Genomic DNA, 26,955 nt, shown 5'->3' with positions numbered 1-26,955 from the left:
GTTCATCAACTTTTCCAAAGGATCTTCCGTTCCTTGTATAATTTGCTCTCGAATTAGACTTACCTAAATGCATCACCACACATTTGTCAGGATTGAACTCCATCTGCCACTTTTCCAAGCGACTTTCCAGTCGATCTATATTCTCCTGCATTCTTTGTCAATCTCTTATGATTTCCGCTATTCCACCAATCTTCATTTCATCTGCAAACCTGTTGATCATATCAACAGTGCCCTTTTCCCGATCATTTACGGATATCACAAACAACAGTGGCTCCAACACTGATCCCCGTGGAACACCACTGATCACCTTTCTCCATTTCGAGAAACTCCCTTCGAATACACATCTCTGTCTCCTGTTCTTCAACCAGTTCTTTATCCACCTAGCCAGACCAAGCTGCACAACTTGCGACTATACTTTCTCTGTAAGTTTACCACGGTGGACCTTATCAAACGCCTTACTAAAGTGCATTAATATGACGTCTAAAGCCCTTCCTTCATCTATCAGCTTTGTCACTTCCTCAAAGAACTCTATTAACTTGGTAATGCGCGGTCTCCCCCGCACAAAACAATGTTGACTGTCACTAATCAGCCCATTCTTTTCTAAATATAAATAGATTCGATCCTTCAGTACCTTCTCCAGAAACCTCCTGCAAACTTACATCAGGCTCACTTGCCTGTAGTTACCAGGAATATCCCTATTAGCCTTCTTGTATAGGAGGACAACATGAGCAAGCTTCCAGTCCTCTGGCAACTCACCTGTGTTTAAAGATGCCACAAAGGTATCTGTCAGGCCCCAGCTATTTACTCTCTCTCATCCCTCGGCAGCCTGGGATAGATCCCATTCGGTCCTGAAGATTTGTCCACCTTAATATCCACGAGCCTACCAAACACATGCTCCCTACTTATTTCAACAACATAAGTTGATGCACCATAACCAAATGGTTGCTTTACAATGTGCAAAAACGTTAAAATAAAAGTGGGATTAAATTGTAGACATGTACATAGAGCATCGAGAAGAGAATTGTTGAAATATAAACAGAAATTACACGGGGGAAGTGACATAGTAGCACAGAACAAAATGTCGTTGGAGCCAAAGCAGCACGAGATAGCTAATATCTCCGTCATAAGTCTTCCGTTAGAATCAATATGTGTACCAATGGAAGTGGTAGATGGCACACTTGCTAAAAACATAGATTCGGTACATAGCCTGTACCGAATCTGCGTGGATGAGTAGACATTCCACTCTCAAGCATCATAGATGTCCACCCATTTTGGTAAACATGTTGCTCTGCACTGTCATCCAGAGACCACTCGATCGCACCTCCTCCATTCCCCATTGCACTGCTCTCAAAACCCCTTTACACATAGTAAAGATAAGTTGAACCTTGCGCTCACCCTTGTGCTGACCAGTCTCTATATTCAACCGATCATCCTTAAACCCTTCTGACAACTCTAATTAGACCACAACACCAAGAATACCTTGCTCTCGCCACCTCTCCTGTGTACGTCAAGTATCAATGCATTCCTCAAATGTTTTGGGGACATTGCCTGTAAACACTCCTGAACCCAAAGGTACCTTCCCATACGACTGAAAGGCATGCAAAACGCATTGGCGCACCACCACTCACTCACCTCCATACCGGGCCATAAACAACCTTTCCAGGTGAAACTGATGTTCAAATGCTCCTCCTGCAAACTAGTTTACTGTATCCAGTGGTCCCGATGAGGTCTCCTCGTCATCGATGAGAGCAAGCGTAAATTGAGGCCACGTTTCACTAAACATCTCAGCCTGGCCTGCTGGAGCCGACCTGACCTCCTAGTCGTTGTATGTTGTAATTCCCCTTCCTATTCATTTTCCAACATGACCATCCTTAGCCTCTTTATTTGCCACAGCGAATCTGACTGCAGGTTGTGGAAAATGGCACCTCGTCCTCTGCTTGTGGACAATGTAGCCCGGACACATAGCATTGAGTTCTTCAACTTCAAATAGCTTCCATTCCTATCTCCTAGCAACATTCCCAGCCCCTCTCCTCTCCCTATCTTCCATTCCTCTAATCAAGCATTTCCTCCAGAAAGAAACAAATGTATTGTTCCAATCAACCAACCAGGCCGGGCCCTGGTTTTATTTCACCTGTCCTGAACACAACACACTGCCATCCTCAACCACTACCCCGCCTAATCTGCGGATCCATTTATACCCAGCCCAACGACTGAAGGAAGGTTACACCCGAAACGTTGATATCTTCACCTCCTGATGCTACCTGACTTCCTTTGTTTTCCAAGCCTCCTGCATGTCTGCCTTGGATTTCAGCATCTGCAGTTTGTTTGTCTCTTCTGATGTCGCACGTAGGCCGACTGATTTCCTCCACGAAATGAAACAAGGGAGAAAATTTGCCAATTATAGGAGTGTATTTAATCATTAAATTCAAATGTATCTGTTATGAATGGATTAGAATCGATGTCCCTACAGAGACGCTGAGATTACGATATCTGTGGTGCTCCCACAATTCCGCCACATTTGCTTATATTTCAACGCAATCAAAGCTCAGTGGCCTGATGGCTAAGCTGTGAGCACTGCTACCTCACAATACCAGAAAACCACGTTCAGTTGCAGCCTCGGGCGACAGCCTGTCTGGAGTTTGCACGTTCTTCCTACGTGTGAGTGTTTTTCCTCCCACATTCCGAAGACGTGCGCGTCAGGTGAATTGGCCAAGCGAAATTGTCCATAATGATCAGGGATGTGTAATTCAGGTGCATTCCTGAGGCGAAATTCAGAGCAATCAGGCCGGCGGTTGGATCTGAATGGGATACTCTTCGAAGGATCAATGTGGAATTGTTGGGCCAAGTGGCCTGTTTCCACACTGTAGGGATTCCATTTAAAAAAAAGAAAAAGAAGAATTCTCCCTGTGTGTGCGGGTTTCCTCCGGGAGCTCCGGTTTCCTCCTTAATCCAACGATATGCTGGTAAGGTGAATTGGAAATGATAAATTGCACATAGTTTAAGGATATGTATGTTAGTTCAAAAGTCAGGAGTAAAGCTAGAGTAATACAGTAGGGAACTGGTTACTCTTCGGAGGGTCGGTGTGGACGTTTTGACTAAATGGTCTGTTTCCACACTGTCGGCAATCTGTGAAGGATTAAAGTGCAGCCGTGCTTCTTTAACTAAATTAACAGTAAATGGTTCAAGAGCCATATCAATCATTAATCCCTATGGCCTTTGATGTTAGTGACAGGTAAGCGAAGGGTGCAAACCACGTTTATTAATTCCACACGGCCGATTTATACAGAATTAAATTGCTTTCCAGCCCATCAGACTTGGGCTGGTTCTGGTTTCTGTGGGAAAGGCCTTTTTATGTTCAGTTTCAAATCTTGTGTAATGAAGAATTGATCCGACATTGGACACAAATGCGGTTTAGATTTTGGAATGGTAACAGGTTTATGGAAGAGACTGTCATACTGAAAGGAACATAGTTGTAGCAAGTAAGGCCAAATTGCAATATCACTCAACAAGTCAGGATTCTGTCAAGAAACAAAAAAAAACACAGCTTCTCCCGTGAATTACTGTGCGTGGTCTGTTAGATTCACAGCTTCTTCCATCAATCTCAATACCTTTTCATGTCTTTCTATCCCTCTAATGTACTCTCCATCCCTCGCTGTCACTCTCTCTCAGACACTCCCAATTGCCATTTTGCATCTGCATCTCAACTCTGCAAAACACAGTCTCCTTTCAAACCAGCAGTTGCTTCCTCCAGTGTCTTTCTTCACACTGTCCGTGTGATCTCTTCATCCTTTGATCTCTCCTAATCTGTTACCGATCATGTTCGCTCCACCCAGATCCATTCCTGGACTGACTTTTTCCTGATCAATTTCTGTGCCTGCATGTGCTCGACGTTATTCTCTTTCTAACTTACATTAATCTCTCATCTTTGTTTCATCTTACTGGAAATCTTACGTCAATCTGTTTTAGGCTTAGTTATGCACAATATTATACAACATCAGACTGATAGTCAATATTGTTAATTGTTAATACACATAAGCCTCTGATTAAGGTGAGACGATTTCCAGCTTCCTCTGCGTAACTTTGGGATGGGAAAGCACAGATTTCTTCCAGAAAGTATTTGTATTAAACGATTTTTCTTGTCACAGTGTCTCGGTGATTAACACAGCAGCTTCACTGTGCCAGACACGTCGGTTTAATTTCATCCTCAGGCGACCATGCGAAGTTAGTACATTCTCCCTGTGGCTGCATGGATTTGCTTTGTGAGCTCCGATTTCCTCGCACAGTGCAAGGATGTGCACAGAACGTGGGTTACACTTGATTAATAGCCCATAATATCCAGGGATGTGCAGTGTCGATGGGTCAGCCATGTGCAATCTGTGTTACAGGTTTTGGGTAGCGAGGTTGGATATTCTTTGAAGGATTGGTGTGGATTCCGTGGACCGAATGGCCTGCTTCCACACGAAAGGTATTTGATCATTCTTATTCTGATCGCCAGGCTCACAAGTAAAAAGTAGAAAGAATTGATGACGCTCCGCTCCCTGACACTTGACCAGAAGCCATTTCGAAACACAAACATTCAAGGAAAATCACATTTCATTAACCATTTGAAGATACAACCAAAAATACATAAGTTGATCATTTTTCCCTTAGAGCCTCCTTTGCTATTCAATAATTTCATAACTCACACACGTTTATCCTCATCTCCACCTTCCTGAATATTTCTGAATATCTCTGCTTTTCTTTCACTTCATTGGTTATCAACAAACTAGCTCTGCCTTCCTGATTTCTTCTCATAAAAAGAATCATTTATTATTTGATGCCCAGAATTCTGACGACTCACAACCACCCCAGAAAGAACAAGAACTAGCACATTTTTGAAAGGAGTATGCCCCCTTTTGTTAAACTACGACTGAATGCGAGAAACTAACAAAGCAAACTCGTTGCTGATATAACACAATCTAAAGCAATCTAACATTGTGGACAGAGTAACTCAATTTTCTCAATTGGTAAGGACAACAAGGAGTTGTGCAATAAATCAGTTAGAACTGCGGACAGGAACATACAGAGCTCACAGCGATGTTCAAGATCAGCAATTAAAAAGGAGCGTACCGGGGACCCGAACAGCTGCTCGATTGGAATAGTGAGTACGTTCTAACTCACCAATTATTGCATGTTCTATTTCTTGGATAAGCAGCTGTTTTAATTCGACTGGAAGTGATAGTTTAACAAGATCCTCTGAACGGATCAATTCAAGTGGGCCCTGGAATGCTATTGAAATACATCCTCACTAACATGGCTGTGCAAATCATCATTGATATTCGCTGCATTTACCTGACCAAAAACATTACATCAGCTGCAATGATACTGTTTTCAAAAACATGTTATAACTGCTCAAGAAATAAATACACAAATTGATGACAAAACGTCCCGACCAAAACACACACAGCAGAGTTCGTTAAGGTGCGATCCCTCAACAATGTTGGGTAGCTTCATGGTACCAACTTATCTCAGTGACGTTTCTGATGAAGAGTCACTGGACTCGATACGTTGCCTCTGCTTTGTCTCCACAGATGGTGCCAGAATTGCCGAGTTTCTCTAACAGATTTTGTTTATTTTTTTATATTTTACAGACAGTACACATCTTTTGTACTTCTTTTAAAAATGTTACTGTTGTAGTTACCAAATGTAGAGAAGTCACTCACAGAGTGAGACCGATTCCATTGTCTTCCTGCATTTTCTCATTCTGATTTTCAATCTTTCCTCTGATGCATATTTGATTAAATTGAAACTTCAGAATCTAGTCCAGTGATAGGTGTGGGAAGTATAAAGAACTGGACAAGCCCCGTTCAAACCTTATCAAGAAGATACCCTAGACCTTGACCTGTATTGATTTAAAGGCATGCAAAAAGTGTAGTGTTTCAGATGTGTATGATTTCTTAAAGCTACTTGGCTTTAAGCAAAATACACATTATCTTTAAAAAAAAGTTAACATATAACAAAGAATGTAAAATTGGCATCACTTTCAATCCATTAAATGGTTGACCAAACGTAGATTTTCTTCAACTACAAATCCTCAACTGTTAAAATGTAGCAGCATCACCAAAAACCATGAGTTCTGATGAAGCGTAACGTGACACACAACTTTAACTCTGGTTACTCTCCAGAGATGCTGCCAAACCTGCTGTCTTTTCCAGCATTTGTTGTTTTTGTTCCCATAAGCACAGATTCTTCTTTTTAACCGGTTATCTTCAGTCATGGAGAAAGGAAAAAACGCAAAAAAGAAAAACTCTACAACAACAGAGAGAGTACGCCGTTTTTTTTTTTCAGCAAAACGGACAGATCTGTGTCTATTTGCTTCAATCTTTCTCCAATACCCACTCCAACTTAAACTGCTGGGACAACTAAAAACCTGTGTCCCGGTGAGCCTGAGTCCACCCACATGTGCTGCTTTTGTTTAATTCAACAAAACACAACAATTCAAGGAACTCAATGCTGTTTAACCACTGTTTCTGAAGCAGACATTGCAACAACATTTGGACAAAATAATTTTCGCAAGAGAACCAGTACATACTGATTAGATTAGATCCCCGACCGCATGGAAACAGGACCTTCGGTCCTACTAGTCCACACCATCTTCCAAATAATAACCCACACAGACCTTCTCCCCTACCATATAATTACACCTGACTAACGCACCTAACACGCTGATCAATTTAGCAAGGCCAACTCACCTGACCACCACAACTATGGACTGTCGGAGGAACTGAAATACTCAGCGAAACCCCAGCAGACACGGAGGGAATGTGCTATCGCCACAAAGACAGTGCCCAAGGATGGAATCCAACTATTAGCAAAGCATAATCAACAACACTTACTAGTTGGAATGTATCCTCAATAATGCTCAAGAAGTCTGATGGCATCCCTGGCAAAGTAGCTGTCGTCTTTGGCAACCCTTAAAATTCCTCTTCCTCGTACGCCAGCACACAAGTCGCAGCCGTGTATCAGTTAGAGATTAATCAATATTGTTCAGACAGCGCCTTCCAAACTCATACTCTATTGTCTAAAAGAGAAACAGCCAGCAGTAGATACTTCAGAACATTATCATCTGGTTCCGCACTAAGCCTTACATAAATCACATTTGCCGAAACAAATCTGTTCCATAACCATCACTGAATGGGGCAATGCTATGGCTTTGACAGGTGCATTTTATGCTCTCTTTTTCTGAAAGAAATGTAAGTTGAGACAGAATTGGAGAGATCACTACCAGAAACCTACAAAATCAAAACGTTTATGAAGCCTTGTATTTATTTTGATGCAAAAGAAGAAGCCAGATTTGTGACATATCCCACAAAATCACAGTTTTAGTTCCAGACTTCTGTAGTTGTTGTGGTTGTGCAAGCGACAAATCTCTCTCTCTCTCTCTCCCTTTCACTCTCTCGCTCCCTCTGTCTGTCTCTCTCCCCACCCACATCTCTCTCTGTCTTACTGTTTGTTCCACTTAAAAGTTGAGTTCCGCTTCCTGCTGTTACAATTGCAAGTGAGGCAACCAATGCAACTGAATTATTTTATTTTCCACGTGTGAGGCTTATGACGTATTTCTATGTTTGAATAGCTAATGGTAATTGTTTTGTAGGGATTAAAACAAGGTCAGCCATGTGAACTTCGTAGAGGATGATTTAATACGATTCATACAGAGATTATTGGCTGGCAGGTCCAATTAAAGTGTCGAGATTCTTTCCTCTCTGAGAGCTGGCTCTGAGGAAGACGAACTTATGTCAAGTGTTGCGCACTTGTCACGAGGATTGTCTGAGTAATAGGATGCTGACCTCTATGGAGTAATTTCAGTGTGCGGAAAAGAGAACAAGAAGTGTGATTGAACCATTGACAAGCAACTGTACACCTTGAGTTGGATTAAACATTTCAGGCATCCAGCCAATATTTGGAAAACTGAACACATTAGGTCCAAAAGTTTAAAAATTGGCCAAGCATGTCTAAAAATAGGTTCCTGTTTCTGGCACAGTTTTGCTAGTTTGAAAGTCATCCTGAGTTTGGAAGACGCTCTGTCATTTTAAATCTTACCTTTCTATATCTGCTCTCAATGACTCTCAGAGATACATTCTGGAAATGTGTTGCTGGAAAAGCGCAGCAGGTCAGGCAGCATCCAGGGAACTTGGAAATCGACGTTTCGGGCATAAGCCCTTCTTCAGGAATGAGGAAAGTTTGTCCAGCAGGTGAAGATAAAAGGTAGGGAGGAGGGACTTGGGGGAGGGGCGTCGGAAATGTGATAGGTGGAAAGAGGTCAAGGTGAGGGTGATAGGTCAGACTGGGGTGGGGGCGGAGAGGTCGGGAAGAAGATCTCAGGTTAGGAAGGCGGTGCTGAATTTGATGGATTTGACTGAGACAGGGTGGGGGGAGGGGAAATGAGGAAACTGGTGAAATCCGAGTTCATCCCTTGTGGTTGGAGGGTTCCTAGCCGGAAGATGAGGCGTTCTTCCTCCAACCGTCGTTTTGTTGTGGTCTGACGATGGAGGAGTCCAAAGACCTGCATATCCTTGGTGGAGTGGGAGGGGGAATTGAAATGTTGAGCTACAGGGTGGTTGGATTGGTTGGTCCGGGTGTCCCAGGGGTGGATGGGAGATCCCCAGAGGTGGTGAGGTTATGAACGGTCGGCGGAGACAATGGGACGTCCGGGGCAGTCAGGTTTGTTGATTTTGGGCAGGAGGGAGAAGCGGGAGGTGCGGGGTTGAGGGACTATGAGGTTGGAAGCGGTGGATGGAAGATCCCCCGAGGTGATGAGGTTATGGACGGTCTCATCTCCTCATCACCTCGGGGGATCTCCCATCCACCGTCTCAGATTCCTCCCTCCCCTTCCTCGACCTTTCTATTTCTATCTCAGGCGACCGAATCAACACGGACATCTACTACAAACCGACCTACTCCCACAGCTACCTGGACTACACCTCCTCCCATCCTGCCACCTGTAAAAACGCCATCCCATTCTCCCAATTCCTTCGACTCCGCCGCATCTGCTCCCAGGAGGACCAGTTCCAAAAACGCACAACCCAGCTGGCCTCCTTCTTCAAGGACCGCAATTTCACCCCCGACGTGGTCGACGATGCCCTCCACCGCATCTCTTCCACTTCCCGCTCCTCCGCCCTTGAACCCCGCCCCTCCAACCGCCACCAGGACAGAACCCCACTGGTCCTCACCTACCACCCCACCAATCTCCATATCCAGCGCATCATCCACCGTCATTTCCGCTACCTCCAAACGGATCCCACCACCAAGGATATATTTCCCTCCCCTCCCCTATCAGCATTCCGAAAGACCACTCCCTCCGTGACTCCTTCGTCAGATCCACACCCCCCACCAACCCAACCTCCACTCCCGGCACCTTCCCATGCAACCGCAGGAGGTGCAAGACTTGCGCCCACACCTCCCCCCTCACCTTCCTCCAAGGCCCCAAATGAAACGTCCATATCCGCCACAGATTCACCTGCACCTCCACACACATCATCTATTGCATCCTCTGCACCCGATGTGGCCTCCTCTATATTGGGGAGACAGGCCGGCTACATGCGGAGCGATTCAGAGAACACCTCTGGGACACCCGGACCAACCAACCCAACCACCCTGTAGGTCAACATTTCAATTCCCCCTCCCACTCCACCAAGGATATGCAGGTCTTTGGACTCCTCCATCGTCAGACCACAACAAAACGACGGTTGGAGGAAGAACGCCTCATCTTCCGGCTAGGAACCCTCCAACCACAAGGGATGAATTCGGATTTCACCAGTTTCCTCATTTCCCCTCCCCCCACCCTGTCTCAGTCAAATCCATCAAATTCAGCACCGCCTTCCTAACCTGAGATCTTCTTCCCGACCTCTCCGCCCCCACCCCAGCCTGACTATCACCCTCACCTTGACCTCTTTCCACCTATCACATTTCCGACGCCCCTCCCCCAAGTCCTTCCTCCCTACCTTTTATCTTAGCCTGCTGGACAAACTTTCCTCATTCCTGAAGAAGGGCTTATGCCCGAAACGTCGATTCTCCTGTTCCCTGGATGCTGCCTAACCTGCTGCGCTTTTCCAGCAACACATTCCCAGCTCTGATCTCCAGCATCTGCAGACCTCACTTTCTCCTCAGAGATACATTGTCAAACAGTAATACATTTTAAGATGAATACAAATTTGTCCATTCCACATGGGAAACACAATGGCAGCTTTTCCAACAGAATGAGTGGCTGTGGGGGTGGGGGAGATCTGAACGCATTTGATGTGATCGTTGTGAATGTAAATTCACGCAGTAACATCTCCCATGAAAATTTTCGCCTTGTTCTCTATATTTCATTACTGGTTAGAAACGTAATACACTTGCTGAATAAACTTTTGCAAACAGACGACATTGCACATTGGTTGGGTCATCGAAACATCTGTTAACAATTCCGTTCGACACTTTGCTCAATTTTCTGTTCCTCATGTGACTGACTTAACGCTGAGTGAGAGGTTTCTTCCAGCAGTGCCTTACAAGGTCATTCACGTTGAGCGCTGTTGCATTGCTCATGTCCACATGTGGACCCAAACCACCGCAGCGAACGCCAGCTGCACTGCTCCAGCAAACAGCCTCACTCAGAAACAGATTTGCACGCAACGATTCTCGTCGTTTCAGCTCCAGCTAAAACTTAGAACAAAGGTAATGGCCTCGATTTCTCCAGATATTCGGACAGACTCTGACTAAACAGCAGTGAACTGCTAAACTCACATTGTAAATAGGCATTGTTAATCACAGTCCTCATTAAACCAGAGGATTATAAGTTGGAACTCTTCAGAGCTACTTCCTGCGTTTTATTAAGCGAAATGTCCAGTTTCCTATGTAATCCTGTCTTTTTGCTTTCCCTAGGCCCATTCTTTCCAGGTTTGCTCATACGGTGCACACCGCTATTCTCGCTAAACAGTCTTTGTATATGCCTGGGTGAATAAACAACACACCGCCCCACGACCCCAATGATCTCAGTCCCTGCCCAGTTGTGATGCCTCCAGTGTGGATTGATTCCTCCACTGCAAGAAATGGTGTCCACTCCACTCCTTCTCCCTCGAGCGCCATCTCCTTGGCCATATCTTTGCCCGAACTACCTTTCTGTTTCTACACTAATGGGCAGGTGGCACTGCACATCATTCTAAGATCACTCCATTTGAGATCACACAGTTGAGTTTGCTTCCCAACACGCTGCTATCTGCCCCCACGTCCTCACCTCTATTTTGCACACAGTGTTAGTGCCAATGTGCCCGACGACTATTGGATATTCGCCCTTTGCTCATCCCTCAATCTGTCAGAATATCATGTAACCACTCTGAGAGATCCTTTCATCAAACAACGAGAAAACTGCACATCCTTTTGCACCATGGTTAGAAAATTATGAAACTCCTTCTCCTCCCCTTATAATTGGTTCACGACTGTATTTCCCACACATTTTTCCATTTCCCCGTGGAGTGCAGCCAAGAGGTTTCAAGCAAATGTCTGTTACTACCACCTTCATCCCGAAAGCCCACTCGTCACCCATAAAAATATAATTGGTTTCTCTGTTTCTCTGGTGAATGTCCATAGTGGGATAGTGTTCCTGCCCAGTCCCCTCACTCTGTCAAGAGGACAACTATCTTCCTTGCTCCCCTTGAATTCCTGTCCTTCTGTGTGTCCCCATAGCCTCATCCCCAAAACCCAAGCCGGAGCAAGCAGGAGCTGAGGAGTGTCCGAGTGATGCTTGTGAAAGAGGCCACGAATACGGGAGGAATAAATTAGCAGCACATAGCTGAGGGACCTGCAGTGATGCAACCCTCACTTAAACATGACTGGAAGAAATAACAACAAACTAACACACAGAGTTAAAATATTCATTATTAAAGATACGACAGTTTGGACAATGGCAAAGGTCGCGAGCAAAGGTATGGATAATCATGGATTCACATCTACTGTAGCTGAAAATATAACACAGTAATTGGATCAGAGAAACACTTCAGTTTTCTTGCCTTCCACTTTTCTGTGAAATGAGATGATAAAATAAATGTGTTGAGAGACATTCAGAAGAAACATATACATCTCTTCGCTTGAGTTTCAACCATCCAAATGTTAAAAAACTTTCCAAAATCCAGCACTGTCATTTCAGGATGGGAATTTACAAAATGGTTTGAGGAGTCAAGTATTTTAATGATAAGGTTATGTTGGTGAGAGGGTTTAAGAGATGTGATAGATGCATACAATTTAAGATGTCTTTTCACCAGCCAATTTTGTTTTCCAATGATCATTTGGAAGCAGAAGCTTGAACTGCAGGAAAGAGAAAATTAGGAATGAATATAATCCACATTCTGTAACAATTGGATTCAATGGCTGGGTATCTACCCAGCATTCCACGCCTGGAGACTGTGCTCATTACAGGAGAGGGAGGTTCATTCGCATGCTGGCTTCACCTCTGTGGTAACTGGGAGAGATGCACTTTTCCAGACGTTAAGGCTGTAGAGCCTGGAGAGAGGGATTCAGGCCGAGAGCGTTTAAAAACGCTTCCAGCGAAAATCGATCAGCTTGAAAAATAAATAGTTGGTAAATATTTTGCAGTTCCAAGGTAAACAGCTGCCATTCTGGCTAAGGTTCTGGACGCATGGGTGAGCGGAACGGTGACGTCCTAGTACGGGTTTGTAACTGAGGGTGATTCATGTAAATATTGAAAATCTGAGACGAAAACAGAAAGGGATGGAGGAAGTCAGCGGGTCTGGCAGTATACATGGACAGAGAAGCATAGTTAAAAATTCCAGTCTTGTGTGCCTTTTCTTCAGAATCCATTTCCTTGGTGGTGCACTATCCGAGCTGATAGCCTTTTTAGCAGCATAACATACCGGTGCATTTGTCAAAAATACTACAGTCTGCTTTAAACTCTGGATTTTTCTGCAGGTGACATTTTTAATCAACCTGTTCAGACGTGTCATGACACACTTGTGAAGCCGGTGGTGCTTAAGAATTCAGACCTTCTTTGTCAGAGTGGAGTTACAAAGGGTCGAGAGAGTGGTGCTGGAAAAGCAGAACAGGTCATGCAGCATTCAAGGAGCAGGAGAGTCGACGTTTACGGCATCCGAACTTCATAAGAAATAAGGGCACATGGCCGAAACGTCATTCTCTTGCTCCTCGGATGCTGCCTGACATCCCACGCTTTTCCAGCAACAATCTCTCTACTCTGATTTCCAACATATGCAGTCCACACTTTCCCTTTGGCGTTCCTTTGGGTCGGGGTCTTGGCCCAACCATCTTCACCTGCTTTGTCAATGACTTTCCCTTCAGAGGTGGGAATGTTGGTTGACGGCTGGACAACATTCAGCATCATTTTCAACTGCTCAGATACTGACGTCGCGCATATGCATATGTTCAGGTTGAATGTTTGCCAGCTGAGCTGGTAGATGTGTCCTAATTGAGAACAAACTTTCAGCCCGAATCTCAACATGCGCTAAAGAAATTCCCAAAAATCGTATATTAATTTGTAACAACACCTACATTTCATACAAAATCTGCACAAGTGGCAAGTAACAGTCATATCACAGAAATGCCTGGCAATGTCCATCTTCATCAAGACACAATCTGAGTTTCCCGTTTTGACATTCAATACCAAATTTATTCTTGAATCCTCCATGAACAACATTATTGGGTGCACTATTGAATCGAAACCTTCCAGATAGATTCAATATATCCTGTCACGGTCCTGTCTGCAGCTGACCCCCTCTCAGACATGTGGATCCGACTCCCACACCGCTGCCAAACTAGTTTAAATCCATCCGAATCGCACGAGCAAAATTCCCACCCATGACATTTGTACCCCTACAGTTCAGGTGCAACCCGTCCTTCATGTACAGGTCCCACCTTCCCCAGAAGGTATCCCAATGGTCGAGGTATCTGAAGCCGTCCCTCCTGCACCAGCCTCGCAGCCACGTGTTAAGTTCCATTCGCTGACTGTTCCTCAGCTCACTATCTCGTGGCAGGGGTAACAAACTTGAGAACACTACTCTAATCGTCCTGCTCTTCAGCTTCCAACCGAACTGTCAGTAGTCACTTTACAGTTAGTCAATCCCTTTCCTGTCGATATCATTGGTGCCAATATGTTCTATGATTTCTGAATTCTCATCCTCCAACTTCAGAATCTTGCAAACTCGATTGGTGACATCCCGGACCGTGGCACCAGGGAGGCAACATCCCTTCTAGGAGTCCCTTTCCTGACCACAATATCTCCTGTCAATCCGCCAAACTATTAAATCCCCTACCACGAGCGCTTTTCTATTCCCCTGCTTCTCGTCTGAGCCACAGTGCCAGGGACATGACAACCATGGCATTCCCGTGGTAGGCTGTCCCCACCAGCAGTATCCAAAACGGTATACTTATTTCTGAGGGGATTGACCAAAGGGGATTCCTGCTCTGACAGTTGGTTCCCTTTACTCCCCAGGACAGTAACCCAGCTGTCCTTATCCTGTGTCTGGGGACTGACCACCTCCCTGTACATCTTCTCAATTTCCCCCTCAGCCTCCGGATTATCCGTAGTTCATCCACCTCCAGCTCCAGTTCCATAATTCGGTTTTCAAGGAGCTGGAGTTGGCTGCATTTCCCTCAGATGTAGTCGACAGGAACATGTGAAGTGTATCTCACCTGCCACATGCTGCAGGAGGAACATGCGACTGCCCTGACATCCATATCCCGCTAATCTGAAAATCCGCACGATCTAAATAATGGAAGAGAAGAGGGAGAAAAAAAAATTCAGAAACCTGAAAACTTATCTAGTTTACAGAATTTTAGTAAGGTTAGAGGAGGTAGGTAGGAGGACGGCCTGACGGTGAAAGACCTCGGGTTTCGACGTCACGCACTTAAAAACTCCCCAGAAGTCCTTCGCTGCTCCCTCACACCTCTCGGCAAATGGAGGCCCCGATGCCTGAACCCAGGTGTTAAAATGTTAGACTCATCTTCCCAAAAGTCATTCGCTTCTCCCTCGCACCACTCAGCAAATGGAGGTCTCGATGCCTGATCAAAGGTTTTCATACCGTTAGACTCACCTTCCCAGAAGTCCTTCACACCTTCCTCGCACCTCTCGTTAAATAGATGCCCTGATGCCTCACCGAAGGTTTTGAACCGTTAGACTCATCTTCCCAGAAGTCCTTTACTCCTCTTGCACCTCTCGGCAAATGGAGGCCCCGGCGCCTGAACTAAGGTTTTTAAACCTTTAGACTCACCTTTACTGAATTCCTTCACTCCTCCCTTGCAACTCTCGGCAAATGGAGGTCCCGACGCCTGATCTAAGGTTTTTAAACCAGTAGACTGAACTTCCCAGAAGTCCTTCGTTCCTCCATATACGTCACAGCAAATGGAGGCCTCGACGCCTGATCTAAGGTTTTTAAACCGTTCGATTCACCTTCCCAAAATTCCTTCACTCCTCCCTCGCACCTCTCGGCAAATGCAGGCCCCGATGCCTGAACTAAGGTTTTTAAACCTTTAGACTTACCTTCACAGAAGTCTTTCGCTCCTCCGTCGCACCTCTCGGCGAATGGAGGTCCCGACATCTGAACAAAGCTTTTTCAAAGGTCAGACTCACCGTCCCAGCAGTCCTTCACTCCTGCCTCACACCTCGGGTCAAATGGAGGCCCCGACGCCAAATCTAAGGAATTTTAACAGTTAAACTCACCTTCCCAGAAATCCTTCGCTCCTCCCTCGCATCTCTCGGCAAATACCGAGATTGAACGAATTGAAGTTGAGTGAGTCAAATCAAGCATGATATACTGATCCAAGATCCAACGGAGTCACGAAATTCAGCAGGCCATGAAGGCTATATATTTTTCTGGTATGTCTGTGGAAAAAGATTTCAAATGGCAGTGTGATTGTAAAACGCCAACTCACACAAACACACACACATACGCATGCAAACACAGACACACGCATGCAAACACACATACATGCAAACACACACACATGCAAGCACATATACACACATGCAAACACACACACATGCAAACACACACAGACACTCTACATTGTGAGTATTCCAGTGCAATGACTGCAGAAATTATTTCACATAATCCAATTAACATTATTTAAAAGATCTGAAGAGTATCCATACCTTTGTTGTGTTTAAGGTCAAGGATTCAACACATCATCGGACTTAGACATATATGTAAAGAGATCAGCAATATGGAATTTTCTGGATTGTGGGAAGGATTACAGCTGCTCAGAGCAGCTGAAATCTCAGCGACACAGATATTCTGAGGATAGACTGTTGACGTGCTCCATGTGTGGAAAGGGATTTACTCTGTCATTCAGCCTCGTGTGACAGCTGTGGGTTTAAACTGACAAGAGACCTTGCCTCTGGTTGTGGGGAAAAATCTTTAAGATTTTCTCAGATCTGAAATTTAGAGGTCTGAATTCAACATCAAGTTATTCCCATGGGCGATAACTCGTTCAGCTGTTCCATGTTTGGGCAACCTTTCGCTAGGGGATCCAGCCTAATGTCGCATATATGTCTTCGTCACTGGGAGAGAAGCTTTTCCGCTCCGTTTGGGCAGGGATGACCTCCACAATCCACTTTAATGTCAGCCAGTCGAATTGAAACTGGAGCGTGAACGTCCTTTTGCTCTGTGCTTGAGAAGAGGTGTATAAAATCAGTAAAGTTTCAGACGCACAAACTTGATCAACACTGTCTGGAGACCATACACCTCCACTGAGTGTTGGAAACGATTCACGTGGTCATCTGTACTCAGTGAGCACAGATTATTCACATTAGTGACAAACACTCGCCCCTTGTGTGGAAAGAGATTCACTTTGTTCTCCAATCTCAGCAGATATGGGCTTGTTCATACCATTGCGAGAAAAAGTAAATGTTCTGACTATGAAAAGAGCTTCAGGAGTAACAATGCTTTGATGAAACAACAGTGAACACTTTGTGGGTAGAGGCCGTTCACCTACACTATGTGTAGCAATGGATTCAATAATTCATCCGCACATGTGACACACCAGTGAGGAGGTATTGGGTTACCTCAGTTGGCTGGGTTGCTTGTTTGTAAAGTAGTGTGATGCTGACAGCATGGGTGCCGTTCCCATGAACGGGTTGAGAATACCATTAGCAACTGTCCTTCTCAACCTCTTCCTTTGTCTGAGGTCTAGGAGTCCACTGGTTAAATCACCACCAGTCACTTTTGTCTCTAATGAAGAGAGCAGCTCCTATGGCCTGCATATCGACGGTGGTACACGCATTCTAGTGAGGTCAAATGTGATTGCATCCTGCTGTTATTGTATACAGAAATGAACTGTGTTCATTCTATCAGCAGTCGTTTACTTCATTGGATGTGAATAGCCTCTTTACTTGAACTGGGTTTTAATTGCTCAAGTATCAATCACATCAAATATACAGTTTTCCCCAGTTTCTCTCCAATGAGAGGAGACTGGTGGATATGCATTTGCACTCTGTTCTTGGGCACTTCCTTCGTTGTTCAAACTTGATGTGTATTAAAAATGTATTTGACGCATTCAGAATTACTGACTGTGTTTCACTGCACTGGAAGTCCTTGAGAAGTGTAATCACTGCTTGAGGAGATGCAGCAGTTAAATTGTGTCGATACACAGTGGGAAGTCAGTCCCAGAGTGAGAGCACGTGAATGGTTTCTCATCAATGTGAACATGTTGATGGGAGTTCAGTTCCTGGGAACATATAAAACACTTCCCATACTCTGGACATTTAAACGGTTTCTTTTCACTAGTAACCCATTGGTGTATTAGCAGAATGGAAGACTTAAGTGAATCCTTTCCCAAAAATGGAACATATAAATGCCCCTTGCCAATGTTAATTCGCTGGTGTCTCAGCGTGTTAATGGAGTGTATCCTTCCCCGCATTCAGAGCAGGTGAATGGCCTTTCACCAGTGTGAACTCGCTTGTATTTCAGCAGGTTGCTGAAATACTCACAACAGACAAATGGTCTCTTCTCTGTGTGAAACTGCTGGTGTCTCATCTGACCAAATGCTTGAGTGAATCCTTTCCTACACTTAGAGCTGGTGTACTGTCTCTCTTCAGTGAGTTCCCAGATGATAAGTGAGATCAGATGACGGGCTGACCCCATTTCCACTGTGAGAATACTTGATTTATTTCTCATCAGTATAAACACATTGGTGATACCTCAGTTTTGGAGTGTGTTTATTGAAAGCATTTCCCACACTCTGAACTTTTAAACAGTCTCTCCTCAGTGTGAATGCATTCATGCAACAGCAGGTTAGATTACTGAACAAATTGCTTCCCACACTCAGAACAGGTGAAATGCTTTTCCCCAGTGTGGCCGGATGAATTGTCATAGCAGGCGAATAATTGAATACTTTCCACAGTCAGCACATTTCCAAAGGTTCTCTTCAGCGTCCCTCCATTTATATCTTGGCAGTCTAGATGATTGGATGAAGCCCAGCCCATAGACAGCACACGTGAATGGTTTCACTCGACTCGCAATGTTGTCTTCTCCTTCATTTTCAAAGGCCCACGTGTTCAGGCTACTTCAAACTGAACAACTCCATCAGATACCGATGTGATGTGTCGTTTCAGTTTCAAATGATAATCCTCATCTTTAATAATTCTGAAATTAAAACAGAAATAGCTTAGTAAGAGCTAGTTTAAAAAAACACCAAAGCATTTATTTGTCATTCTTCTTTCGGATGTGTATATTCAGGACAGGGTCAGCATGTATTGCTCATTCCTAATTTGACTGGACAAGGTGATGATGAGCAGCCTTCTGGAACCCTTGTGATCCATGAGCTATCAGTACATCCACATTGTAAGGGAAGGAAATCCAGAATGTTGACGAAGTGACAGGGGAGGAATGGCAAAATATTTCCAGGTCAGTATAATAACTAGTTTTTCGGGTTGCCCTACCCACCTGTCGTCCTTTACATTTGAGATGGACGTGATTGTGAATGTGAAATGTACTGTTTAAGGAGGCGCGGTGAATTTCTGCACTTTATCTTGTGGATGGTATAACCTGCATGTCTGAGTGTTTGGTGGTGGAGGAAGTGGATCTGTGTCGATGTTGTGTCATTCATGCGGTGCTGATTAATTTGGCTGTTCTGTTCTGGGTGGTGTTGGGCTATGCATTATTGTTAGAACAGCACTGAGGTGTCCTCAAGAGGTTCTGACTAAAATGTATCTTCCGACTTGGATGTTGCCTTATCTGCGTGCTTCTCCTGCAACATGCTTTTCAATACTGCACTCATTCAGGCAAATAAGGAGTATTCAGTTATGTTTCTTAATTCTGGCTTGTAAAGGAATAAACGCCAGGTGGGGAAAGAACCCAAAGAAGGAGAAGAACAGTTGGACAATGGAGTGGATAACGATCTGGCTTGGAGAGTGAAAATAGGTTAATGAAGATATTTAGTTGCTATTCGTAGGTGGTGTGTAATGGCAGGCAATCTGATAGATAGGCATCAAGGAATAAAGAATTGTACTCCTTGCTAAAGAAATCACGGATTCTGATTGATCTTGTGGCCACAAAAGGCTGGTTCAATTAATTTCTCATAGAGACTGGGACTTTCACAGGAGGGAGGGAGGCCTTTTTGCCCTTCTTGCCAATGTCAGGCATCAAGCGCCTATCCACTGTCATCCTATTTTCCAGAACTTGTTCTGTAGCTTTATGCACTGTGGTGCTTCAAGTGATCATCGATTCATTTTTGCAATTCCACCAGCTCCGGCAAAATGCCATTACCACACACATATTCCTCTTACCTCCCTTCTCTGCCTTCTGCATGTAACCTTCCATCTGGGACACACTGGTGCATTCTGCCTTCACTCCCAACACCACCCCACATGGCACTGTGGAATCTTCCCCTGCAATTGCTGAAGATGTGAAACATGCAGTCATGAAATATCAGAAATAGGAGCAGGTGTAAGCGCTCCAGCCCTTCGAGTCTGCTCCGCCATTCAATACGTTCATGGCTGATAATTTTGTGCGCTCAGATCCATTTACCCGTCCTCTCCCTGTATCCCTTACTTCCTTTTTTGTTCAAAAATAAGATCATGGTCTTAAAAACGTTTACTCAAGTGGTGTCAAGTACTTCACTGGGCAAATAATTCTAATTTTGAAAGTGAAGACGACACATGTTGGAGATTACAGGTAAGAGTGTGATGCTGCAAATCGCGTAGCAGGTGAGACAGCATCTGATGAGCAGGAAAATTGACCTTTCATGCAAAAATCCTTCATCAGGAATCGAGGATTCCAAAGAGTAACAATCCTTTGGTTAAAAAGTTCCTTATCCATTCTGTACTGAATCTGCTCCGTCTAATCTTGAGGCTGTGCCCTCTTTTCCAAATTTCACCCGCCAGTGGAAACATCCTTTCTTCTTCTATCTTACATAGTCCCTTCGAAATTGTACATATTTCTATTAGGTCTCTCCTAATTCTTCTGAATTCCAATGAGTATAATTCCAATCTCCTCAGTCTCTCCTCATAACCCTATCCCCTCAACTCCGGCATTATCCCAGTCTACCCCATCTGCACCCCTTCCAGTGCCAGTCCATCCTTTCTCAAGTAATGAGACTAAACCTGCTCACAGTATTCTAGGAATGTCCTCACCAGCACCCTGTACAGCGGCAACATAACCTCTCTTCTTTTAACCTCACCCCCTTTAGTAATGAAAGACAACATTCCATTTGCCTACCTAATTATTTGTTGTACCTGCAGACCCGACCTTTGTGATTCATGCACAAGGACACCCACGTCCCCCTGTATAGCAGCATGCTTCAACATTTTAGTCGACAAGTAATAACCCTTTCTCCTGTAACCTCTAACAAAATGGATGACTTCACATTTCATCTGCCGAACCTTTGCTCACTTAGTCAATATAACTATTTTCCTCTACAACGTTTCACATTCCTCTGCACACTGTCCTCTGCCATTCATTTTCGTGTCATCTGTAAATTTGGAAGTGCTACACATTGTCCCCAACTACAAATTATCTACATAAATTGTAAATAATTGCAGTTCCAATACACATCACTGAGTCACACCACTACTCATTGGTTGCCAGCCAGAATAGTACACATTTATCGCCACTTTTTGCTTCCTGTTAGTTAACCATTCCTCTGCCCATGCTTATACTCGACCACTAACACCATGCATCCTTACCTTATGCATCAGCCTCTTGTGCGCACCTCGTCGAAGGTCTTTTGGAAATCCAGGTACACCATATTCACTGAGTCCCCGTTGTCCACCATACTAGTCATGTCTTCATAGAATACCACTACATTTGTAAATCATGACCTGCCCTATATGAATCCGTGCTGTGTCTGTTCAATCTCTATCGCAGTGACTTCTTATTCCTTCCTTGATAGTAGACTCAAGCACCTTCTCTCCTACAGAAGTTTAGCTTGCGGGTCTATAAGCCCCTCTCTTGTCTTCCTTCCTTTTTTTTAAACAGTGGCACCAGATTTACTGTTTTCCAATCTGCTCGAATTGCCCCAGACTCCAGCGAATTTGCAAGATTACCGCCAGTACACCTGTTATTTCCCCCACCAAATCTTTTAGCACCTTGGGATGCATTCCATCAGGGATAGGAGACTGTATCCTTAGCTGCATTAGTTTGCCCAACACTAGCTTTTACGAAATAAGGATTGTTTCCAGGACCTCACCGACATCCATCTCTTTTCAATTACTGGCATGTATTAGTGTCTTCCACAGTGAAGAACAATACAAAGTAACTGTTCAATACCTCGGCCATTTCATCACATCCCATAACTAAACGCCTAAAGGACAAATGTTCACTTTAACCACTCTTTTTATTTTTTTTTGTCTAAACCTCAGCTAAACGTCCCTATAATCTGTGCGAGTTTTTTTTTATCACGTTCTTTCTTACGGTTATTTTCAGCACTGTTGTGGCATTCTGTTGACCGAGAAAGCTTTCCGAATCTTCCAGTTTCATGCTGATATTAACCACTTTGTATGCCTTCTCCTTGAATTTGATGGTCTCCCTTATTTCTTGAGACAACCGTGCCAGATTACACCTTTTCTTACTGTCCTTCCTTTACATTGGAATATAATTTTGCTCATCATTTTGAAAAATATAATTGAAAGCTCTGCTCATCAGCTGACCCACCTTTTTTTTTCTTTTGAGTCTACTTAAGCCAGGCTGTCCTCGTTCTATTGTAGAGCCCCTAGTACAGACACAGGAATCTGGCATTGGTTTTTAACTCCACACTCTCCATCTGCATTCTCAATACAACCATACTGTGATCACTCCTTCCAAGCAGATCCTTCACGATTAGGTATTTGATTATTCCTGTCTCACTACAGAGGACCAGATCGACAATAGCTTGCTACCTCGCCGTTTCATTGACATTTTGTTGAGGAAAACCATCACGATTAAATCCAACAACGTCCTCTTCAAGGCAACACAGACTGAGCTAGTTCGACCAATCTACATGTCGATTAAAATCCCCAAAGTTAATAACCGGCCCATTTTGACCAGCATTACTTATTTCTTTGTGTATTCACCTCCCCAATGTCATCGTTTATTTGGTGGTCTACAGACTACGCCTATCAGTGAAAGTTTCTTCTTAGAATTTATAATTTCCAACAAAATGGATTCAAACTCATTCTCTATCGAATCTATACCAGATCACAGTACCACGTTGGAGTTGTCCTTGAATATCAGACTCTCCTGTCTGTCCTTCCAAAAAGTTTGAAAACCCCGGATATTTAACTCCCAGTCATGACCACTCCGTAACCATGTCTCCGTAATGGCTACTAAAACATATTAATTCAAAATGATTTGTATCATTAACTCGTCAACCTTGTTCCAATTGCTACAATCATTTGGTAAAATGTCTTCATGATAGCTTTCTTAGCTTCAGGATTTCCAACATCTCTCATAACATCTCTTGAATAATCCTTCCTTTTAACATCTTGTTTCTCCTCAACTGTCCATTTACGTCCTCCCTCCTCAGTATCCAAGGGCCCAAACACATCTTCCAGGTGAAGAAACACTTTGCCTGCACTTCACACAAAACTATCTTCTACATTCACTTCTCGCGATGTTGTCTCCACTATCTTGGGAAATGAAGTGTGGACTGAGGGACTGCTTTTCAGAAAATCCAAGTTCCATCTTCAAGAAAGACCCTAAACTACCACTTCCCCACCACGTTAGTCGACCAGCCCGTTCCTTGGCCAACATCTCTGACTCAGGCTTACTGCAGTGTTCCAGAGAAGATCAGTATATGCGTGAAGAACAACATCTAATTTTCCATTTGGGGATGCTGCAGCCCTCCAGACTCCATCAGTTTCAATGCTTTTAGGTCCTGAACTCATCCATCTCCTTGCCCTCCACCTCACACATCACTCCTTGCCATCACATATGCAGCCATTACACACTATCTATGTTTAGTCACTAACGGTCTCCATAAAAAAGCTACTCACCCTCTCAACTTGATCATTATCCATTAGTTTACCCAATTCTTCTTCTCTCTCTTTGCGTTCTACACTAACCTACCGTTTACTTCTTACCCCAACCGCACCACCCTATCTTTGCAGATAGATCAACATTTCTTAGGGTACCATCAGTTCTGAGGAAGAGACACTGGACCGGAAATGCTAACTCTTATTTCTCATCTCAGACGCTGCCAAACCTGCTTAGCTGTTCCAGCGCCTTCTGCTATTCAACCTGTTCCTTGGCGAAGATCTCTGTCTCAGGCCATCTGACGCTGTGAATGATCGCGGAACAAAGGTTGTGCCCTTTTGGTAGCTTGAGATCGTCTGTGCTCAATGATCGTCTGCAACGAAGACAGTACTCTGTTCCTCTTGAAAACTTCTCTTGTCGATTCATCCTATTGCAATGTGAGCCATAGGCATCAAATTCTTAAGTCTATTAATACAGCAATCATTTGTATGGGATTTGTCATGCAGTTCTATTTTGAATGCGATCAACAACAGAAAGAGAGAGAGAAAAAAATAACTCATGCCAAATCTGAACAGACAAAAGTTTCTGCAGAAGGTGGAACTCAGTGACATATTTTTCAGATAGATAACACTAAAACACTTTCTCACTGTGACAATGTGCCATTGGTTTTCAAAGCTGAAGGATTTATCGGCGCAAAGACTGAAACAGTTCTTTCCACTTATAATATCTGAATGATCTCCCTCCAGTGTGATCGTACAGTTGTGTCAGTAAATGGTATAGGTGAGTGAATCGCCTTACATATGCAGCAGGGGAACAGTCCTTGTGTGGTAATATATGGGTACAGAATGCAGGGATGAGGGACTGAGAGTTTTTTGAGCCGTTTCACATCGCGACTGAGACGGTATTGGAGGTTTTGACAGGCTAAAATTGGGCAAATGCGAGATGGGAATGGGGTTGTGTCTCACGTTGTTTTGTAAGACTAGAGAGGAAATTACATGTGTTCTGACCAATGTTTTATATTCCTTTTTGGACTCCTGGGAGTGGTTAGAGGATTTCTGGACTACTAACGTGGTTCCAGTCTTCAATAGGGCTGGCGAAGATAATGCAGCAAATTACACAGCAGTGAGTCGAACATCACATGTAGGGAAACTTTTGGAGAAGCCTCTTAACGAGAGAATTAATTGCAACTTCTTCAGAGAAAGTTTGACCAGCGAGAGTCAGCACGGTTTTGTCAGAGGAATTCATGCCTGAAAGATCAGGTTAATTTTTTTTTTAGGAAGTGATCAGATGTGTAAACGAGGATAGTGAAATTGATTTAGTTTATGAGGATTTTAGAAAGCCTTTGATAAGTTCCCACAACGGAGACTGGTAACAGGGTTATTAGAAAGGGATACAGCGTCACGTGGTAAGTTTGTTCCAAACTTATTTGGGTGGTTGGAGACAAAGGAAGGTACTGTTTCTGAGACGTCGAACTGGTATTGAGTGGTGTCCCACAAGGATCAATGTTGTGTCCCTTAATGTTTGTGATTGCACATAAACAATACAGAAATAATGTTGGGGAAATGATAAGAATTTTTGAGGAGGATATGAAGATTGGCAAAGTGGTTAACAGTGAGGAAGAAGGTCTTAGGTTCCAGGATTTCAGAGGTGGGCTTGTCAAATGGGCAGATAGGGGGAGCTGAAAATAACAATAAAAACATCAGGCGATGCATTTTGTAAGTAACACGTCATGGGAGTACTCAAAGAACGGTAAGGCACTGGGAAACCCAAAGGAACAGAGTGACTTTGCATGTGGGTCCACAGATTTGTGAAGGCAGCAGAATATAGCAGTTAAGAAGACAGGCACGACTTTATAAGTCAAGACAAAGATTATGAGAGCAGGAAAATAGGTGTCACATGTAGAAAAGTTCGTGCCTTCATAAGTCAGAACATTGATTATTGAAGTTCACGTTATGTTCTGGCTGTACAGAACATTAATGAGCCACATTTAGAAAACTGCTGACAATTCCGATCACCTTCAACAGGAAATATATTCTACAACTTGAAAGAGTGCAGAAAAGATTTACAAGGATGTTACAGTGTCGAGAGGACTTGAGTTGTCAGAAAAGAATGTTTGAGCAGGGGTTTATAAAATCCTGATTGGGGTTGGATCGGTGACTGGCCTAGGCCTTGTTTTTACTCAGGATGGTGGAATTCAAAACGAGAGGGCACAAGTCTAACGCGTTTCACACGGACACACTAAACAACGGACAAAGTGTGATAGAGAGATATTTGGATTTCCAACAGACATCATCTCAGCTTAGTCTTCGATTTTTAAAAAAAAATGGGCATGTACTTGAGAAAATAGTTTGAAAGGTAAACCATGAAGAGAACGTTAAGGATATAAAAATTGAGTGATGTCGAGATGAGGAGGTTTGTGAGTAAAATATTGACTAATGCAGTATGAAGTGGAGAATGAGATGTTCTCAGGAACATTCAATAATGACCCTTTTATTTAAATTAGATATTGCAGAACTCTGAAATACCGAGGGACCTGGCTGTCCTGTTTTGTGAATCACATTAACATGGTCTGCCGGCGTAGCAACTGATTAGGAACGCAATAAGTCTTTTTATTCATTTGTTCAGCAATGACTGGGCCAACATTTATTTCCCCACTCCTATCAGTACTTGAGACGGTGAGAGCCTAATCAAAATACTGCATTTCATGATGTCTTTTTTTGGAGAAACGAAGTGTTGCAGTTATCAAATTGCAGCTTTCTCTTTTCCTGTTCACAGTTTAATGTTCAAATATTCAGTTGATATCAGAGAATGCAGAGTTTCTCCAGCAATTATGCTTGTGTTTTAGATTTCCTGCATCCACAGTTTATCTTTATTTAGTAATTTGAATGATCTGAGTTTTATGAGGAATGGAATGTTGCAAGCTGTCAAACATGTGACAGAAGATTTAAACTGAATGCTGGCAAGTTCATCATCAATTTTCCGAAGCACATTAGCTGAGGTGGGAACAGAGTCAAAAAGTGTGGTGCTGGTCAAGCAGCATCCGGGGAGCAGGAAATTCGATGTTTCGCGTACAAGATGTTCATCAGGAATGCTTGAATCGTCGATTCCCCGCTCCTCAGATGTTGCCTTACAGGCTGTGATTTCCAAGCGCTCCACTTATTGACTTTGATCTCCAGCATCTAAAGTTATCACTTTCTGCTGAGGTGCGGTACAGTCAGGTACTGTTCCTGAGATGTAATAACGTGTTCGTGATGACAGAGTGAATTTGTAGTTGCAAACGCATCTGTGAATCAATATTATTCTCCCGCTCCCACTCTGCCAAGGACAGGCTGTTTCGATGGAGCTTGTTGTTACAGCCAGTCAATTTGACAGTTGTGCATTTGGCATGTCGCGAAAACGTGAATTCCCAATGCGTTGTCTAGACTCGAATACAATACTGAGACGTTCGGTCTTGGGTCTGCCACGGCCTAAATTTGAAAGTGGTTTTGCTTGTTTGCATATGCATAGTCGGTGTAGTGTATATTTG

This window comes from Chiloscyllium plagiosum, unplaced genomic scaffold, assembly GCF_037043375.1.
Source record: "Chiloscyllium plagiosum isolate Xiang-an unplaced genomic scaffold, Cpla_swu_hap1 HiC_scaffold_14, whole genome shotgun sequence".
NCBI classification, from domain to species: Eukaryota; Metazoa; Chordata; class Chondrichthyes; order Orectolobiformes; family Hemiscylliidae; genus Chiloscyllium; species Chiloscyllium plagiosum.
This window is presented reverse-complemented; position numbering follows the sequence as displayed.